The 13749-nt window shown below is 43.9% G+C and overlaps 1 long non-coding RNA gene across 1 annotated transcript; it reads right to left on the bottom strand.

Annotated features, from left to right (window-relative positions):
• On the bottom strand, positions 625-935 carry LOC109829455. The gene is made up of 2 exons (XR_002244017.1): positions 820-935; positions 625-746 (listed from the first exon to the last, which is right to left on the bottom strand). It is a non-coding gene; the product is annotated as an uncharacterized LOC109829455 (long non-coding RNA).

Here is a 13749-nt window from a genome sequence, read left to right as displayed (position 1 = left end):
GTTAGTCTGTCGCCAATGTTTAAACATTGACGACGGATTACCCCGTCGCCAATGTTGATTGGTGACGGATTTTTTTCGTCACCAATAAGCATTGGCGACGGGGAAATCTGTCGCCAATGTATATATTTAGGCAAAAAAAAATTTAATTTTCCGGTAGCCTCCCATACGAGAGAATACACATATAACCTGTATCGACATCAATCCAATGACAATATTTAACAATATATCATAAAATCAACCATGATATACATTCACATTCCACACATTCAATTTCATCCGTCAATCCACAATATCGAATAATACTCGTCATATAATCACAATTACAATACATCTCACATGCTCAAATAATATTCATTCACTACGCAATAAACTCACAAATATAATACATGTATGTAAAATTCAAAAGTCATAAATGTATTAACACAATCTTAAACTACATATATCGGCTCAGGAAGACTCTCCTTTAAGGACGGACGCTCAATGAGGCGTTGTGCAATATCCCAAGTCAATTGTGCATGTGTCTGTAAACAAAGGTGTCTGTAACCAATAACTTTCATTGTTGGACGCTCAATGAGGCGCTGTGCAACATCCTAAGAACGGACGCTCAATGAGGCGCTCGGGAAGACTCTTAGAATGATTAACATCCATACCTGCGACCAAATCACGACTCTTGCTAAGAACGAAAGGGTGTGAATTATTTCATTGTCTGCATTCAAGCCAATGTACACTGCCAACTCTCCAGATTTCTGCAATCACAAAAGAAGTTCCAGGATAAGATTGATGGAAAAGCACCAAATTATGCAAGGTGCAAATTGTTACCTTCCAGAACCAAGGTAATATGCCAAAAAACAAAATTGTAGTCTCCATCAGAATTGTTACAGCTTCATGAACAAAGTGGAAGTGACTGGGATTAAGTAACAAATTAGTATTCAAGTATAGACGATATTTACTAGGCTAGAAGAAGAGCAAGAGTTATGAACAGTTACATGATTAAAAACATATAGCACATAATACCAAGAGAACTTATGCATGTTGTCGGATGTCCAGATAGGTATGTGCAATGTACATTAAGATCATAAAACCTGTAAGAGAAAGCGATTACTGATCAGGATAATAATCAAGAAAAGCTAATTTCATGTGATTTAATTAATCTCCAAGCATCAGAGATGTAAAAGAACTTGGAAGTTTGAGCCTCAACTCAGGATCAGATCAAAAATAGCTTACCCAAACTCATCTAATAAGCTAAACGGACAAGCTGAGAAAAATAGACAAATGCTCCAAAAATTTACATCCGACACTTTGTATTTAGTGATACACGATGACTACTATTTATAATCTTCGTCAAAAGAACCTAATGCACTAGTAGTAGTCTTAACAATCTAGTTCAAAAGATAACTTCAGGAATTCCAAAGAAGATTATTGACAAAAAGTATTTTCTGAACCAATACAAAACAAATTAAAGAATAAAGAGAATAAACAACAACAGACTTCAGTTAGTCTCTTTTAATTGTTGCATTAACATTCTAATAAATTCATCAAAAATTGTCTTAAGAGTTCACCAACAATGTACAACAACCAAACATTGAAGTGGTGCAATAACTAATCGTCAACACAATCGAAGCCCACCTACCACAAAATAACAACCAAATCACATAACTTCCTCTCCAATTAGCAGATTTTAACATGCCAAACACTAATTTCTTCTTACAACTAGCTAGATAATCCATGATGTTTGAGGATCATATACAAAAAGAATTTATTCGAATATCAGTTTCAAAATGGCTTCTTGATCTATACAGAAGCAAATATTGATTAGAATCTTAAATTGCTACCTTACAAGCTAGTCAAATGCATAGAGGACTACCCATGTGTCAAAAAGCCCATTTGGTAAGAGCTGAGAGCTAGTCATACGTTGATTCAAACACATAATTAGTCCTCAATGGGGGAAAACATGATAAGAATGCAACACACCTCAGATATGCTCCAGGACATAAAGGTTATGAAAACTGACGGGAGGAGTTCTTGCACCTGCGACCCGCGTGACCAATTTTTCTCTAACATAAGCAAGCTGGTAAATTTTAAACGAAAATATAAGTATATGCCTCTAATTCAGATACCTAAATAGCCCATATGACCACTTAAACAAATATAACATGACAACTACTCCGGCTCTCAAAACGGGCAAGCATGAGTTTGCTGACAAGCAGGCAAAACTCAACAATGATTCAATCACCTAAACTTAATGCAAAATAACTACAAAATTAACTGATAAAACAAGTTTGGAACTGCTTCCAGAGTTCATACCAATTCTTGTCTTGTTGCACGACAAACATAAACTCCAAGAACATGAAGTCCTGGAGTATTAAAACCAGTAGCATCCAACAGATACAATAGCTGATAAGCAGAGGATAAGCTTGCAAACCAACACATATGCTTGAGGATCAATGCAAATAATTTTCAGAGCCAAAACACCAATGATAAGCTTGCAAACCAACACATATGCTTGAGGATCAATGCAAATAATTTTCAGAGCCAAAACACCAATCAACTCCTGATGTAACTCTAAATTTAGATCAAAAGCTTATTTTCACGAAATGTGAAACTGCAAGCAAATGTTTCACATGTAACCAATGTAAAATCGGCTACATAAGCAATGTTTCACTAACATTTTAATACTATTGAATAGCTATAAGGCAGGGTATAATACCAATAATGCAACTGAGAGAACTTTTTGGCGCTTCCTTAAACTGAGACTGAAGTGACACTTCATTAGATTCAGGATTCACAGAATTTTGACTTGATCCGACCTTCACTGCTCTCTTACGCAAACCATATAGTGACTCCGAAAATGAAGCATCTGAAACAGGTAATGATTACGATATCAAATGAACTGAAGGTCGAGTGGTAATTTGTGAACACACCATAATGATATCAAGCATATACATGATACATCCATGAGCAAAGGTATGATTTTACAATCTATTTTTGGCCTTGTTGTTAACATATGACCAATAATAGGAGACCGACATTGTGGAGCCGATGGGCTGCAGAGGCTGAATTTTGTGACGGGTTGCAGAGACTTTTCGAAGATTTTGGCAGCAAAGGGGATGCGGCGGGTGACCTAGCAGGAGTAGAGGGGGACGCCGATGGAGAAGACGATGAGGGCGACGCCGAGGCAGCTGGCTAAGGGGATGGCAGAGCAGAGGAGGAGGATGCCTGCCGACATTGTGGAGCCGAAGGTGGACGAAGCGTTGCCAGGCGAAGGCGAGGATGATGCCGGGATGCCTGCCGACATTGTGGAGCCGAAGGTGGACGAAGCGTTGCCAGGCGAAGGCGAGGATGATGCCGGAATTGGAGGGAGCCAAAATTGAAGGGCGCACTTCTCATTTCTGAAGGAGGAGGAGCTGGAGCTGCCGGCGACGAGAAGCTGGATTGCTTTGAAGATGACGAAGGAGATGGCGGAGGAGGAGACTCTCGAAGGGAAGGTCGGAGTGGAGGGGGATCTGACTGGAGCGGTTGAGGGATGAAGGGGTCTGTAAGGGGATTTCTTGGGTTTCTTCTTCTTTTGATTTGGGGGGTTAGGGTTTTGGGGGAGGAGGGAGGGAGGGGAGACGAAGTTGTAGCGGTCGAGGAGTTGGCGAGAGGAGGGATGCGAGGAGGACGGAAGGGGGGGGAAGAAGTATAGCGGAAATTTTTGAGGAGCGGGGATGAAAAATTGTAGGTGTGGGGGGTGGGGGGGATATTTGTTAATTTGTTTTAGGTAAAAATTTTAGGGGAAATTCTCCCGCCAATTTTTTTAGTTTTTACATCCTTTAAGTTAATATTGGATTATTACGATATTAAAATTACAATTAGAGTAATATTAGATTTTTTGTGAAATTAGAGCTAATATTAGGTCATTTAGGTGAATTGCTATTGCAACCCTCAAATCTAACTATTATTATCAAATTTCCTTTTACATCCTTAATTTCAAAGTTAATGTTTAGATCATTTCAAAATTATGTTTAAGTAAATAAGACCCATTAAAACGTGGAAACCCAAATCCATTAAAAACGACTTTTTTATCCAACATATATCATATTTCGACGGCTCCTTCTCCTCTTAACCTTATAGAAACTTCAATAGAATTTCATCCAAACTATTTTCATCCGTTTCTTTAGTGATTAAATCTAATTTAGCTCCTCACAGATTCATTAATGATGTTTGCAGGCTCAATATGGTTATATATTCTGGTATATCATTAGCAAGATCAATATGGTTACATGTTCATAACACGTATAACTAAAAATGATTTCCTCATTGGTATCTCACCATTTTCTCATCATTTTCACTTTTCACATCATTTTCTCTAAACTAATCACAGTCGAAGCTAAAAACTCACGAATACTTATCGAATATCAAAATATATTTATTTTGCTAAAGAATTTAATTTTAAAGTATTATTAAAATTCATAAATAAAAATTATTCCTTTATATTATATATATATCCGACCGTCTTCTATCTCGTGGGAACAATGAACTTCTGTGGAAAGTTTGATGGGTAACTCTTAACGAGTTTAAGAACTCTGAACGAGTTAGAACTCTATTAATAGAGTTGTTAGAACCGAAAATTCGGTTAATGACCAAGTTGATATTCTGTTGTTGAAGAATATTCTCAGATTTGATCTTCTGACTTGATTCAAAAATCCTATCTCCAAGGATTTTAATGCTGCTGTTGTTGAATCACCGAACTGAGTGGTTGAGATCCTCCAGAATTCGCCCCTGCTGCTAACTCTTCTGCTCCAAAAAGCCAGCCCCTGGTTTTTGATAATTGGAAAATCTCCAACCTGTGCGGTTTTGGTCCTCCGAATCCAACCCTTTGCTACGTTGGGTTTGTTGAGTTTTTATAGGGGGATTAGAGGTTGTAACTACCCTCTAAATTCGCTCCTAAGTGGGTGTGATTTCCTCAGATCGTGGGAAAACAGTTCTGAAACCGTTCAACTCATGTTTAAACGAGTCAAACGCCCAATCTGGCGTTCAGAACCCAACTTCGTGTCTTAGAATTGAGACGCGAAGTTGGGTGTTGGCTGAACATTGATGAACGCGAGGGTCGCTCGTGTTTTGGTTTGTTGTAGCTTAGAAACGCGGGAGTCGGTGTTGGATGGACCCCTACGAACGCGAGGGTCGCTCACGTTTGGTCTGTGGCTTGGAAACACGGGGGTCGGCGTTGGTTGGACCCCTACGAACGCGAGGGTGACTTGGAAACACGGGGGTTGCCTGCATTTCCAGAATTGTAACGCGGGGATGACATTCGTGTTTCAGAAAGAGCTTTTTGACTTGTAACTTCTTCTGTGGAGCGTTGCGAGGACCGTTGTTCAGTAATCCTAGCTTTAGCTATTGTGGGGTGTGAAAGTCGTCAGATTGTAACTTTCACTGTAGAATGTGAAGACTGCTGAATAGAGTTTTCATCAGTTGTCGGAAGTGTCGTTGAATTGTAACTCTTCTCGATCTATGTGAAAAGTCCTCTATTTGCCGCTTTCGATTGTCGGCCCAAAATCTATTTGATTGTAGCTTTCATTGTGGGAGCTTGGCGGGAATCAACATCCATAGTGTTTTGAAGATGAATATTTGCCGACAACTCTCTACCAAGCAACTCACTAACTACGTCCAACCTTTTATTTCATCAAGATCAATCATCTCAGAAATGAGGCCGTGTTTGTAGCGACTGTAGGATTGCGAATACAGTGATTAGACAGCCATCTGATTGTGACTTCCATTGTAGGAGCTTGATAGGGATCAGCTATCCATTGTGATTTTTAGACAACCTACAGAACCCCCTCCAAAGTTTTCGAAAGTTCGCGGTTGACTGGGACGAATTTTTGGAATACTTTGGATCCCAAAATTTAGTAGATCGATTGCTCACTCCGTCTAATCGAGCCAGATGACTTCAATGTTGTTAATTGTAATCTATCTGTACTTTTCCAATAGACTCCCCCGTGGAGTCGTCTGCTTCTTCCCGGCTTTGATCGCCTTGATGATTGTTGTTAGCTCTTCTTTTACTCATCTGAAGGCTGTGTTGTAGCCTTGGTAGTCAAAAAGCTGCTATCATAGCGGTCCAAACGCGGAGATACTTTCTGCATTTGAGGATTAGAACGCGTGGGTGAGCCCTGCGTTGGAGAATTTAAACGCATGGCTGAACCTCACGTTTGGAAGCTCAACCAACTCGAACGCGAGGGTCGAGTTTAGGCGGGATTCTGCCCTCGAATCCCGTTCGTTACGATTTGACAGCTCACAACTGTCTATAAATAGACCGCTGAAGGTCAAATCAAGAGTCATTCGACTCATCTTGAAATTCTAACGAAAATTTTCGTTCTCTCTGGCAAAAACTATTCATTCCTCCGACCAGATCTCATGGCCCCCAAGAAATCTTCCAAGCCCGACGTCGCTTCCAAGTCTGATGCCGCTGCGGGTCGAGGACCGGCATCGTCAGTGCCGGCTGGCGGCGCTGCTGCTCAGGCGGATGTGTCACCCCAGCTCCCTTTGATTGGCGGTGAGTACGACCTCCGTGGTCATTAAACTTGCTTCAGCGAGTTCTAATCTTGAAATCAACGAGAAAACTCATTTCAATGACGTGGGGCTGGACTCCATCGTTTAATCTTTTTTGACGAGGGGTTCAATCTTCACGTCTCAGATTCTTGATGCGGGGGTCGACCTGCGCGTCTGAGATTTTTGACGCTAGGTTCGACCTTCGCGTCCAAGCTTATCTGACGCGGGGTTCGACCTTCGCGTTCGAGCTTATCTGACACGGGGTTCAACCTTCGCGTCTGAGCTTATCTGACGCGGGGTTCGACCTTCGCGTCTGATCTTGTTTGACGCGGGGTTCGACCTTCACGTCTGATCTTTGATTTGGAGTTGTCTAACTTTTTTCGTCCTTTTGCAGTGTGCCATACCAATGAACCTCTTCCTTTTCGCCACCATTTTGGTCATGAAGGTGGTGCGGACATGAACATGACCTTCAGCTCGCGCCAAGAACTCCCAGTTTTCCGAATTAGGGAGAAGAGTCACATAGAATTAATTACCCAATCTTCTTCTGACACTCTTAGGACATTGGTTACGGACGCTCGACTTGAAAGCCCCAGCCGTAAGCCAATAGTCAAACCTGGATACCTCTTCGGGGACTTCATTGACTTCGAAGCAAGCACTGCTTACGATGGGGACTATAAATGGTTGTGGAAAGTTGGGGACCGCAACCTTTTCTTGCCCAATATGGATAGGATGTTCCCCATATCTTATTTCCAGTGTGCTTCTGTCCCCAGCCGTATGGATTGGCCCCTGGTTAAGGATCAGGATGGGGTCGCCCTCGGAACTCTGACTTTTCACGGGGTCCGCACAGTTGGTTATAACCGACAGGTGACTGCCTTACGGCCGGGTCTATTTGCCAAGGAATATCCACTCGGCGAAGTGCCCAGTCCGGCAAATACTTCGTCAAGAGGTTTGTGGAAAAGAAAGGAGAATTCCCCGCGCAAGGATTCAGAACTCATGGCTGGGTCCATTCTCCGGTGACGGGATGGTGGACCCAAATGACCAAGTTTGTCTTGAAAGAGTTGGAAGTCCCTCTTGCTCGCGCTGGATTGCAGGTTCCTGTACGGGCTACTCAGTTCGGGATTATCCAGAGCCACTTTCACTTCTTTTCCATACTGGAGAAGTATAGTCCTGAGACTTGCACTTTCTTCACCCCTGTGGGGGAGTTAGGCTTCGCTCTTCACGAGATGCACGAAGTCTCGGGTCTTATTCTTGGGGACTTGCCGTATGAAGAATTTGTTCCGGGATCAGCGGAACTTAAATTTTTAAAGAAGGCCAACCCCGAAATTTATGCAACTCTTTGGAAAGTCATGTGTCACTTCCATATCTGCATGCAGCTGACGGGGGTCCGAGGAAGCGGTATTAAACAAGTGTCTTGGGCGGAATATTTATTCAAGAACTTGACCACTAAGGGAGGCTCTGTGACCCGATTGCCTGTCAGTACTTTAGAGGAAGTTCAGGCTCGAATTGACGACGCTACCTCCTACTACACCAATGAGGCCAAGGAAGATGTTTTCCCGGCTCATACGGAGTTTGAGAGTTTCCATTATCAAGCTCTGATTCCAATTTCCGACGCGGCGTTGTTGGCTGGATTCTTGATGCTGTGGCTCAAGCGTTACGTCGTTCCTACCAGGCCGGTTGATGCCCTTGCTATTGAGGTGGTCTACCCGGCTGTCCTTTTGGCACATGGGAGACCTGTGAGCCTCCTCAGCGCTATGGTGGGTTGTTTGCAGTATGGACTGCAGGAGTTGGCCTCTGACTTCGTTGGTGTTACAGAGGTTGAGTCTGAGGGTCACAAGACTTTCAAAACTCCCAATCCTAGGGTGCCAATGCCATATACCTATTTGATGGCTTGGTACGTGCTTCACTGTCCTCCTTTGATGAGTGCAGCCTCTCCCCCGGGGGACTTATTCATCCCATTTGTACAGTGACTAGAGTCTGCGAAGTGGGAAGGGGGGTACATGGTTAAAATTCGCCAAATCTTAGCGCGAGAAACCCATTTCCACATCTACCGCTGTTTCCCTGATTTTGAGGGCGGCATTTATGGAGCAGAATATCAGAATACGGCAGGTCCTAATGGATTCACTCAGCTGAGCGGGGGTGTTTTCCATTGGCCTCTTTCCATCAGGCCAGGCTACCTGATCTTTCGACAAGGCGTTCACTGTTTCATCGAGCCTTACCAACCCTATAGGTTCGCTCGCCAATTTGGGTATGATCAGTTGTATGTCGGGAACCCTCGTCCTCAACTCTTAGTTATAGCCAACTTATATGAAGGAGCCAGAGCCTGGTATTATTCTGTAGCAGGTTGTACCAAGGCCGTCTTCAAGCTTCCCCACAAAACTGCTAACTCCTATACCTCTATAAGCTTCTGTAATTGGTATAACGCCGCTTCTCAGACTCCCAATTACAACTTGAATACATCTTGCCTGAAAGACATTAGGCATATGTATAATTTAAGGAAGGGGTCCAAGACATCCCGTTTGAAAGGGATCGATGAGTTTCTGTCCATCGAGAATCAATCTGCTGGACAAGAAGAGGAACAGGCAGCTGAGCCTGCTCCAGGGGAAGAGCAACGAGTGGTTGATCCTCCCACAACGAGAGCAGCGGGGAAAAGAAAACTTTCTGCAGATGAAGCCGGCAAGTATGACAAGCAAATCCGTCGGAAACTGCTGGTGGATTCTCCCCCCAAAGGCCAACAAAAATCCAAGTTGATGGCTGAGGCCATCAAAGCTGCTGTAAATGAAGAACAACATAGAGCTGGACTTCGTTCTCATGGCCCAACTTTATCGAGCGAAGCTTCTTCTTACCATCCTCCTGAGGGCGAAGAGGATGAATTAATGGCTGTAGATGCAGAGTCTGCTCCGGCGATGGACCTTCCCAAGTCTCCGGCCTTAGAACCAGGGGGTCTTGAAGAGCTGGTGATTTAATTCCTAGTCCTACAACGGGACTTATGAATAAACCAGCTGCTAGAACAGATCTTCCGGAACCTTCAGCGGCTCAGGATGATGAGGAGCGAGTTGATTATGAAGGCTCCTCGATTGGTGGTGCGGCTGACGAAGATAGAGACGATGAGGATCCTGACGTTGGCAACATATCAGGTGGTGGTGAAGATGATGAAGAGCATGATTCCATAGATGACATTACCACTTTTGACGATGCTCCCAAGGTCCCATCCGATAAAGTATCTGGTTATACTCCTTTTCACATTTCCGGTAAGCCTAGTTTTCTTCGACTTCTTCCGCATGTTCTTTCCACGTTCCGACCCTTTTTTCGTGCAGGTTCACCCTCTCCAGGGACTACTGCTGCTACTACTTCAGAGCCAGAACCTGCGCAGATGTCGGCTCCTTTAGTAGAGCAACATTTACCTGACTCTCCTACGGCAACTGTTTCACCTGCGGCATTGCCTGAAACTACTACCGCAACTCCTCCACCGGAACAGCAGCTCGTGCAGGCGTCAGCTTCTATGCAAGAGCAGCCCCTGCCTGCCTCATCCACCGTAGCTGCTTCATCTTCAGCCTTGATGAAGATCTCGCTTGCGCCCACAGAGGCCGGACCAAGCGAATCTCCGGCGAGGGCAATGATGGCTTTGACTTCAAGCCCTTCGCAATTGAATGTTTCAGTTGCCTCCGCGACTTCTACACCCAAATCACTTGCCAATCCATATTTTGGCATGTCAACTTCTGGGGTCGTAGAGTCGTCTTCCATTGCTTTTTCTAGTCCAACGGACGCTCCTGACTTCCTCCATATGTCCTTGAGCTACTTAAACAGTCTCGTGCGGAAGGTGATTGAGGTTGTCACAGCTGGTCGAGGCCGCTTTGACTCCTTTAAGTCTCTCTTAGAAGCCGGCTTAAATGGGGTCAAAAGTGTGGGCAATGCTCATTGCTTTGAACGTTGTTCGGAAGCCATTTCCCATTTAGAAGCCCGGCTCAAACATTTGGAAGCCCTCAGCCATGAAGACATTCAGACACAGATCGTGTCTACTTTTGCTGACCTCCAGGTTGAAGAAGTGACTCACCGTGAGGCAATTGAGCGAGGTCTGGCTGAAAAAGAGCTTCAAGTTACGCATTTGTGAGAACAGAGCGATCTGCGACAAAAAGAACTGGAGGTCTCTACTGCTTCTTTGGACCTCATTCGCACAAAACTTGTCGAGGCTGAGGCGGAGGTGCTGAGATTGAAGGCCCAGCTTTCTCGCGAAGAAGTCGTCGTTAATATACTTAGGGCCAAAAATGCAGACACTCTTTTGAATTACCGTACGGAAGCTCAGGCTCTTGAAAGAGCGAAGAAGCAGGCCGCCGCTGAAGTAGCACCCACCGAGGATGAGCTGCGGAGGAAGGCTGAAGCCGTTGTACGGGCCAGTCATGAAGAGAAGCTCTCTGATGCCAAAGCTCAACTTGCTTCTTTTGACTTGACCTTGTACTATTCTTTTGCTTAAGAACAGCTTTGTATCACTTCTTTTTGGTTTCTGAATAAAAAGTGATATTGGTTTCTCATTGTTTCTTGCATTTATCATGTTTTGATTTTAGATACAAGTCACGAGAAATGCCTGAGATGTATTCCTGACTTAGAATAAATCTCCACAATGGTTCTGGTACAGAAAACTCTCTTTATTATCGTTTAAGATAACTCTAGAAAGTTTCCAACTGCTGAGGATAAAAATTTTATTATTTTCCAATAATGGGGTTGACTAGTAGAATTCTTCCTGTGTTATTTCTGCTTTGAACACTGAAAGAAATCTATAAGTGCCAGCGGTATAGTTTTAACTTGGCAGGGGGATTATTGCGATCTGAGCAATTCTGAGGACTTATCGTTCTATTGACGAGAATCGATAAGTTGATTTTGTCAGAGGTGTGATTTTAACGTGACAGGAGAAATATTGCGATCTGGGTAATTTTGAGGACTTATCGTTCTATTGACGAGAATCGATAAATTGATTTTGTCAGAGGTGTGATTTTAACGTGACAGGAGAAATATTGCGATCTGGGTAATTTTGAGGACTTATCGTTCTATTGACGAGAATCGATAAATTGATTTTGTCAGAGGTGTGATTTTAACGTGACAGGAAAAATATTGCGATCAGGACAATTTTGAGGACTTATCATTCTATTGACGAGAATCGATAAATTGATTTTGTCAGAGGTGTGATTTTAACGTGACAGGTATGGGGAAAGAATATTATAGCGTCTCACTGGGGAGAACTGCTAAGTGCTTTATCATCGGAGCGATGAATTGTGATACTTGTGATTTGAACAAGATCTTAGGGAATTTTGTTATCCCACTGAAAATAGGTTATTTATTGCTCTGCTGAGGAGAGCTAATAAATTGACAATGATTTGGAGACTTATCATTCTATTAACAAGAATTGATAAGTGGATTTTGGGGTGTAGTATTAACCCAATAAGAATTTAGATTCTGCTGAAGAGATACAGAGGTTTTGACTAACTCTCTGTTAAGAGGGCTCACAAGTGCAGGTTCTACATTTAGAAGAGTTGCAACGCTGAAGTGACCTTCGCGTTTGATGTTTGAAACGCGAGGTTCGGGCCTTCGTGACGCTGGCTCAAGCTTTGCACTTGGGAAATTGAACGCGATAGTGAGCTTCGCGTTTTGGAGATGGTTGGGATTCACTCCTAGAATCCCGTGCCATCTTAACAGCTTGGCGGCTGTTATAAATAGACCTGAATGGTCACATCAAAAGTTACTTGACTTTCAAGACTTTCGGCTATTTCCAAGAACGAGAACTCTCGTTTGATTACGGCGAGATTTCCGACGAGCTTCGTCTCCCTCGTTCAAAGGAGTTTCCTCCGATCGACTGCATCAATGGCGCCTCGGAGGACGGGTTCGAACTCCAAGAAGGTCGCTGAAGCGATTTCCGACATGCCGTCGGCTGAGAACGCCGGTGGTGTTCTTGTCCATACGGGAACCTTGCCGTCAACATCGCCGCCGCAGGGGCCTCCCTGTCGTGGTGAGTGCTGACTGAAATAACTTGCCTTGGCAAGTTCTTTGAAAACCCTAGATGGCTTCTTGATAACGAGGAAGATGACTCGTTTTAGTTCAATGATAACGCGGGGTTGGGATACCCTATGGGTCTCAACCCTCGCGTTCAACTTGTTCAACACGAGGTTCGACCCTCGCGTTTGAGACTTCTGACGCGAGGCTCGACCTTCGCGTTGGAGATTTTGACACAAGGCTTTACCCCTTTGTGTTTCAGACTCTGTCTTTATGTCGATAGCTCGCTTCTAGCTGCTAACTTCTGCTTTCGATTGTGCAGTGCTTTTCCCAAACGTGCCGCTTTCACAAGAGCACCATTTCGGATATATTGGTGGACCTGACCCGAATGAATTATTCAGTCTTCAGAACAGGATTCCATTGTGTACTTTTCCTGATTCGGAAAGAGCGGAAATGATCAAATTCCCTCAATGCTCTACTCTCAGGATTTTGATAACTGACTTAGACTTGGAGACCCCTGTTGGTCATGCCCAGTTTCCTAACCCAGCCTTCATATTTGGAGATCACATACCAGTCGATGACCATCTCACATATGTAGAAGATTCGAAGCTGCTGCAGAGAACTGATAATCGCTTTTTATTTCTCCCAAACATGAAGAGGATGTACCCACTCTCCTATTTCTTGAATGTGAGCTGCCGTCGGGGTTTGACCTTTGACATAGTAAAGGAGAAGGAGAACGTGTCGCTTGGATTTGGTCGGCGAGCTCGTACACTAATCGGGGGACAACTCAAGGGGTTAAGACCTGGTTTGTTTGAGAAGAAGGAGCTGCTTCCGGAGATGCCACGTCCAGCAAACATTTTTATCCGCCAATTCCTTGCAATTCAGGGTGAATTCTCTACCTAGACGTTCAGATCCCCTGGATGGGTCTGCTCTGGAGAAGGAGGTTGGTGGACCCGCATGGTTGACTTCGTTCTTGAGGAACTTAAGGACTCGCTCGCTCAATCGGGTCTCACAGTTCCCGTGTTAGCTACACGATGGGGAGTCGTGCAGAGTTTTCATAATTTCTTCGCCATGTTGGAGAAATACAACCCGGACAGCTGCACATTCTTCACACCTGCAGGAGAGCTAGGTTTTGCTCTTCATGAGATGCAGGCAGTATCGGGGTTGTCGCTCGGAAAAACACCCTATGAGGAGTTTGTCCCCACCACCGAGGAGCTTTCTTTACTGAAGGTGGCGCACCCGAAA

This window comes from Asparagus officinalis, chromosome 2, assembly GCF_001876935.1.
Source record: "Asparagus officinalis chromosome 2, Aspof.V1, whole genome shotgun sequence".
NCBI lineage: Eukaryota > Viridiplantae > Streptophyta > Magnoliopsida > Asparagales > Asparagaceae > Asparagus > Asparagus officinalis.
The sequence above is the reverse complement of the archived record's forward strand: the minus strand, read 5'-3'. Positions and strand labels throughout refer to the sequence as shown.